At 44.7% G+C, this 7,081-nt stretch overlaps 1 protein-coding gene across 2 annotated transcripts in view; it reads left to right on the top strand.

Moving 5' to 3' along the window:
- Positions 1–241: 241 nt before the first annotated feature.
- The window catches only part of St3gal6 (ST3 beta-galactoside alpha-2,3-sialyltransferase 6), a 59,111-nt gene continuing 52,271 nt past the window's right edge, over positions 242–7,081 (top strand). Inside the window, exon 1 of one of the 2 annotated variants that reach the window (XM_090347445.1) lies at positions 242–379. The gene's annotated coding sequence lies outside the window, so the exon portion shown is untranslated. Of the gene's footprint in view, positions 380–825; positions 908–7,081 lie in introns of those variants that run through there. The other variant, XM_090347456.1, reaches the window with a different exon arrangement.

Raw genomic sequence — 7,081 nt, 5'->3', positions numbered from 1 at the left:
AAAAAGTGGCTGGAGTGGAGAGGGGTGGGAGGCAGAGGAGCAGGCTCCCATCAAGATCAGATCCCTTCACGATCAGAGCGTGGAGAGTGGCTGGCTGTCTTCTGCTGGGGAACCACAGTGCTGGGTGCACGCGCGGTGCCCGGCGCGCCAGGCTCCAGCGTTGCTGGGAATACCTAGGCACCCCTCACTTGCAATCCCGCAGCTTTCCAAACAAACCGGGGCGGGATGGGAGTGTCTTTTTGGCTGAGGAAATCGATCCTCCTACCTTGTCCTGAAGCCACCCGCCGCCTTCCTGCAGCCCGGCCTCCGCAGTGATTTTCCGGTCCCTGACGCTCAGCGAGGGCGCACGACTGGTGTCCGCCCAGGGGTGGGGGGAAAGGTAGGGGCCTCGCCGCCTCCGGGGATGGTGCGCCCCGGAGTTCTTCTCTCCGCATTGCATCTCTTTGGGGGTGAACTTTGTGGGGGGGGGCGGCCTCGGCCACTGCTGCGGTGGAGGAGGAGCCCGGAGGAGCTTCTCGGGGCTCCGCGCAGCCGCTGGGGATCCCCAGACCCCGGGCGGCGCGGCGGGCAGCACGCGGGCAGCCTGGCGTGTTGGATTCCCGGAGCCACGGCCGCCCTCCTCCGCTCTCCTGGCCGGGTGGAGAGGGAGAAAGAGAGAGAGAGAGAGCTAGCGAGCGAGCGAGAGCTTGCCTGCGCCACCTTCCTCCGGTTTCCGCCAGTCCCCGGCTTGGGGGACCCGATGCGAGAAGCGCCGAGGGCGAGAAGGCAGTGGGCTGAAGCGAGCGGCGCGGGCGGGCGGAGCGCGCAGGGCCCCCGGCCGCCGAACCCGGCTCGCCTCTGCGGCTGTCGCGCCTGGGCCTTGGCGGGTGACTCCCGGGCTGCCTTCGCTGAGGGTTCGTGTGCTGGGGTGAGGAAAACTGGGGGGAGCCGGGGGTTCGGAGAGGTGGCGTTCCGGAACGGGGTCATGGAGGCCTTGGGGTGTGTGGTGCCCTGACGCTCGGGATCTGGAGCCGAGGGGACGAGGCGTGCATTGCTTCTCCACCCTCTCTGCTAGACTCAGGGGCTTGGCAGTCGGAGGTCCTGGGGACCCCTGAGCTGGCCGGGGTTCTTGGTTGGGGGCGGGGAGGGGGCGACAGCCAGGACACCACGCGGAGAGTGCATGTGGCGCGCGCGGCTGGGGGGCTGGGGCGGCGGGGCGCAGGCGGCCCCGCGATTGGGATCTGTTCTCTCCGCTCCAGGTTAGGTTGTTTGGACCAGAACTTCAAAGATATGCCCAGATCCTCACTGCTTATCATACTGCAAAAGCGATCTGGAGTATGGACTAACCAGAGGATTCTGGAAGATTCTTTTTTTTTTCTTTTCTTTTAAACCGTAGAAAGTTTTCTGAGACACCCTTCTTCCTGCCACAATAGAGCTAAACCTAACAAAACAAGCGCCACTGAGGTAGTTTGGGGGTGAAGGGCGGTGGTGAGAAAATTGCAGTGGGTTTGGAGATAAAGGAGGAGAAACTTGTGATTTTGAGGTTGTTAGCTCCAAAAACTCCCAGCGACTTCAATCTCTTTCTTTTGTGCTGTTATTTTGACTTAAGGGGGGAAGGGGATATAAAGAACTATTTTCAGAAGCCCAAAGAAATCCAAATCAGGGAAGAGAAACAGAAAAGAGACTGGGGGTGGGAGGTATGAGATGCTGTAGAAAGGTAATGTTTCAAAATCATATAGGAGGGGAGAAGGAAGCAAGGACTCCAAGCCTCCCCAAGCCCACACAGATTTTAAATTCACAGACATTTTTGCTTGTGGAGGATCGCAGGCCACAGTACTTAAGGGCAGATGCTTAAAGAAACTGCGCATCAGCTGAATGCATTTGTCCTCTGCAGTTCAAGTGCTCCTAGAGCAATGCCTCGCTCTCCTGGCTGGCCTCCTCTGATATGGTAGACTGAATATTTGTCCTCTTGTCTTCCAGTTTCCTCTCTCAGCTTCATACCACATAACTTGTCTTATGTATACAGACATGTTACGTATTTGGAAAGATCTGATCAGATCCACATTCCAGGCTATTTGATTAGACTTTTGTAAATTAGTTTGTGGTGTTTCTTTCTTAATATTGTTTTTCAAATCAAGATCTGAAAGGGGTGGAGGGAACACACACACTACTAGATAGTTTGTTGTCTTTGAATAAGGCTGTTTCAGACACTAGGTAATAATCTCTAGTGATGTGAAGATGAAAGGGAGCTGGAGATTGCTATAAACTTGATGGGTGTGATTCCTTCCTTCCATTGGTCAGAAAGTGTATTACTCTGCTTTTTCTTTCTGAACTATCCTTATAGATCATTGGGAGAAGAGAGAAGAATGAGTAAAAAAAAATATGGGCTGGGAGTTTGGCCTAGTGGTAGAGTGCTTGCCTAGCGTGCATGAAGACCAGGGTCCAATTCCACCATACCACGTACATAGAAAAAAGTTGGAAGTGGTACTGAGGCTCAAGTGGTAGAGCTCTAGCCTTGAGAAAGTCCAAGGACAGTGCACAGGCTCTGAGTTCAAGCCCAGGACTGGCAAAAAAAAAAATATTAGGAGACTTAATATTAAAATACAGTGTCTTGTGACAAAAAATGTCGATTGCAACTGTAACTCTTAAGTTTCTGGTTTCCGAAGTCAGTGGTAGGGGACTGCATTTCACAGCTATTTTCTTCTATTGTCCATATTTCTGTTGCCACAGCATGGAACAGATAATGAATGATTCTGTATATCCTTCCTACATTTCCTTAATAAGCATCTTCAGCCCACCATGCAGACTTACAAATGACATGGAAGTCTGGAAAGTATGATTCTATCCAACTGGATAGAATTTGGACCAGACATAATCATTTTGGATGATGTTTTGGGGGTAGGTGAGGGGAGCATTGGCTGTATACCTGGCATCGACTGTTATCTGGTTTTTCCTGTGATCTTTCTCCTCTGCCTTCCCCCTCGAGTTCTGAGGCTTGAATTTAGCTGCTTGGGTGTTCTTCCTGAGCCTTTTTGTTCAAGACTAGAATTCTACCACTTGAGACATAGCTCTACTCCTGCTCCTCGCTGGTTAATTGGAGGTAAGAGTCTCACAGACATTTCTGCCTGGGCTGCCTGCTATGCCATTTTATTTCACTTTTGTAACAGCCCTCAGAGACAGAATTTTTAGTTCAAGTGAAAAAAATTATGACTGCTCCAGTGTGAGTTATATATAATGTCTCAAGTGAATATTTGTTTCTACCCTTGCCTTTTATTATATCATAAACCCTTCCATCCTTTGTACATATCCTTTCCTTGGACTTGCACATACACATGATTTACAGATACCTTGATTTGGGTGTACCTTCCATTTTAACTCCTCAAGCTAGGTTTCTTGGACAGGAGCTTTCTTTCTGACAGTCTCAGACTTTTCATCATTTACCTTCTGTCTTCTATATATCTTTGATGAGTTACTTAGATTGCCTGTCTATCCAGTCCAAGAAGTTGACCATCTCCAATGCATTTATTCCAAAGTCCTTTTCTTCCTGGAAATATTTTACCTATGCTTCTACAAACGCTTCAAATACTAGCTTGTATCTTACCTCTCAGAAGTCTTTTCAGAACCACATTTCATCCTCAAAGTTGAAATGAGCCTTTTTCTTTACTCTCTCAAACTACAGTGAATACTAAGTAGTTTACATCACAGTTCTAAGTGAACCCTTACAGATTAAAAGTGTATTTGATTTGGAGTGAGGATGATGTGTGGAATAGAATGTGCCTTGTACTTTACCTGTCTTCAATATTTTTTATTCCATATAAAATTACTTTCCCTCCCTTTCCTTCCTGCTTGCATGTTTTATGCTTGTTTCCTGTTAAGCCTGGCATTTTACCACTGAGTTACAATTACACGTCTAGATTTTTGCTGTGTCTCAAAGAATTTTCTTGCCCAGGATGGCTTTGAACCACAATCCTCAGATCGCTGAGTTGCTAGGATTATAGGCATGACTCAGCAGCACCTGGCTCCTTCTAAGATTTTAGAAATACAATCCCCTCATCTTTAGTGGTAGCTGCAACTCTTTCCCTTGATGATAATGTCTCAGCACAAAATTAGCTATAGTGTAAGGGACTTGACTGTTGTATAATTGAAGGTTAGACTATAAAGGGGTAGGATTCTGGGAAGTAATGTGAGTAAAGTTAAGTAAGGGGCAGTACGATCTAGTTTTCCTTTCCTTGGCCCTATTTCTTTATCATCTAAGCCAGAGTATCTAAAGTATCTTTGACTTTAACACTAGGGACTTTCCTGTTCTGGACTTTTGTGAAAATAGGACCAGGAAAACAGCTCACTCTAGGGGATATTCTTACCATAGACTCAAAAGTGTGTAAAAAAAAATCATCTGAGTTTTCTCTTTCATCCTCTGCTATTAGGCAGATGGCTTCCTTTGTTTAGTAGTTGTACTTTGTGCTGCTGTTTTCAGCATTCTTATCTGATCAGGAATGGCAGAATCTTTAGATAATAGGAATGGATTTCAGATAAGAAGCCTAGGAGCTGGAGATTGCTCCTGGTATTGAGTACTCTAACCTCCCACTAGTTGAGAAACCTGCCCTGGAATACACAGGGCTCAGTGCTGGGGGTGGGGCAGCACTGCAGACAATAGTGGCTTCAGGAGAGAATTTGGGTGGCTTTCTGTGTGGTCATTGTAGTCATCCCTGGTGAAATGTCTCTTCCCAGGAATATGCATTTTCTTTTTTACTGAGTGTCATAAAGGACGAGCTACATTTTGGAGGGCTATATATGCTTGTATAGTAATTGGATAAGACAAACCTTTGGCTCTTAGGAACTTACTGTTTTTGTTGTTGTTTTGGGGTGTGTGTGTGTGAATCAGAATTAGTAATCAAGGTAAATAAATGAAAAGCAGATTTCACCATAGCATGAGTCTTGTAAAGATAACCAATTCAACCATTGGTAGCTTGTGTGAGAAATCCAGAGGAAGCTAGAGAAAACGTCTCTGAAGTGGTGATGGTATTTGGCTGAGGTCTAAAAGGGAAAGAAAGAAGAGTATTTCAAGCCAAGGAGGCAGCAACTGTTTAAGTCAGAAATCTGGATGAATCTGGAGTGTTTGAGAAACAGGTCATTGTGGAAAGCAAATGGTTACATAACTTGTAGTTCAAGAGGAGTGGGAGGAAATGTAGTAGGTGATACAGCATGGAAGCAAACCTTAGAAAGTTTGAATTTATTCTCATTGGAGCAAGATGCTGTAATGGAGTGATGATAACTTAAGCATTGATTCAGTTTTTACCCAATAGCAATTGGCCACACACACACACACACACACACACACACACACACACACACACACACACGCACACACCCTTCATTTGGCTTCTATTGTTTTCTTTTCTTGTTTATTGATTGCCACAGATTTCTCCACTCCATTTCCTAGGTCAGAGCATAAAAATCAGCCTTTAAGGATCTGTTCAGTATTTCTTGTATTTTCTGACATGAACTGATATATTAGCTTAATTTTACCTTTATGCATAAAACTCTTTGTTATCAACCCAGGTTTTTCTCAGCTGCTTTTTGGATGGAATATCTAGTGTCTCACTTACATATCTAGGTTTATTAGTAGCATCTGAAGCTGGATACCAAAAATTGATTATCGGGCCGGGAGTTTGGCCTAGTGGTAGAGTGTTTGCCTACCATGCACGAAGACCCGGGTTTGATTCCTCAATACCACATACATAGAAACAAGCCAGAAGTGGTGCTGAGGCTCAAGTGGTAGAGCTCTAGCCTTGAGAAAGTCCAAGGACAGTGTTCAGGCCCTGAGCTTAAGCCCAGGACTGGCAAAAATAAAAATTGATTATCTATGTAAGTCAAATCATATTTAATTGTCCTGTCTTGCTTAACTGATAAGACAATTACCTATTATGAAAGACAATATTCTAACTAATTCTTTCCTGTATTCCTCATGCATTTCCCTAGGACTCCCTTGTCTGCAATACCTTCTATTTAGAACACAATTTCAGTGGAAATATGTTGACATTTTGTGATATTTCTCATGGGAATATTCTATTCCTGAGAAGTTCAATTCAATCCATTCTTACATATGATCTTGGCAATTTTAAAGTAGCAAAAAAATATGAAATTTATAATTTCTGGTTTGTCAGAAATAACAGAAATTCTAGCAGTTTAGCCATCATAAGATGTCTGATTGCTCCCTGGGGAAGACTGGCGCAATTTGGGAGGAGAAAAATATACTTTGAGTTGTTTGACATATTCATTTCTTAGTGTACATATATTATATGACTATTCCGTGTCCTCCACCCCTACCTCCTTCTCTCTTTTGTGGCCAGAAAAGAGTTCTGAGCTCAGGGCCCTGTGTTCACTGGATTGGTTTACTCAGTTTGCACTTTGCCTCCTAAGTCAGGTCTTCAGCTCATCTTTGTAATGGTTATTTTGGAGATGGATTCTCTTGGCCTTAGCTTGGTCTTCTGAATTTTAGACTTCTAGTGGGATTGCAGGTATGAGCTACTGGTGACCACTTTCATTTTTGGCTTTTCTGTATCTACTTGTTTGTTTTTTGAGAAGGAGGTCTTGTTAGGTAGCTTGAGTTAGTATCAAACCCATGGCTCCCCTTCTTCAGCCTTCAAAATGCTGATATTAAGATATGTAGCACCATGCCTGGTTATGTGTCCATGTTATTTAGGTTAAATTATGTGACAAAATCTGAACATATTTCAGACAAAGGACAGACCCAGTGTCTTGTCATACTCACCTCTGTGTCGTGTTCTCCTGACATAGCTTTTGACATTTGACAGTTTTGGCAAACATTTGTCAGACCACTAAATTATGCACGTTGATTAAGTTACAATGTGAATATATTAACTTAGTTGAAAAGTTGTTACAACAATCATCATTTGTATTTACAACTGTCATAGCAATTGGTTAGTCATAGCAAAACCTTTAACCATTGGAGAAAACAAATTTATCCTTGTGGATTTGTATATATTAGTCAGAGCTCTAAGTCAGGCATGGAAGTGCAAACCTCTAGTCCCAACTTTTTGGAGGCTAAGGCAGAATTGCAAGTTCTAAGACAGCCTATAAT

This window comes from Megascapheus bottae, chromosome 1 (genome assembly GCF_031878675.1).
Source record: "Megascapheus bottae isolate mThoBot1 chromosome 1, mThoBot2.hap1, whole genome shotgun sequence".
Lineage (NCBI taxonomy): Eukaryota > Metazoa > Chordata > Mammalia > Rodentia > Geomyidae > Megascapheus > Megascapheus bottae.
Note: the sequence above shows the minus strand (reverse complement) of the source record. Positions and strands in the feature narration are given on the sequence as shown.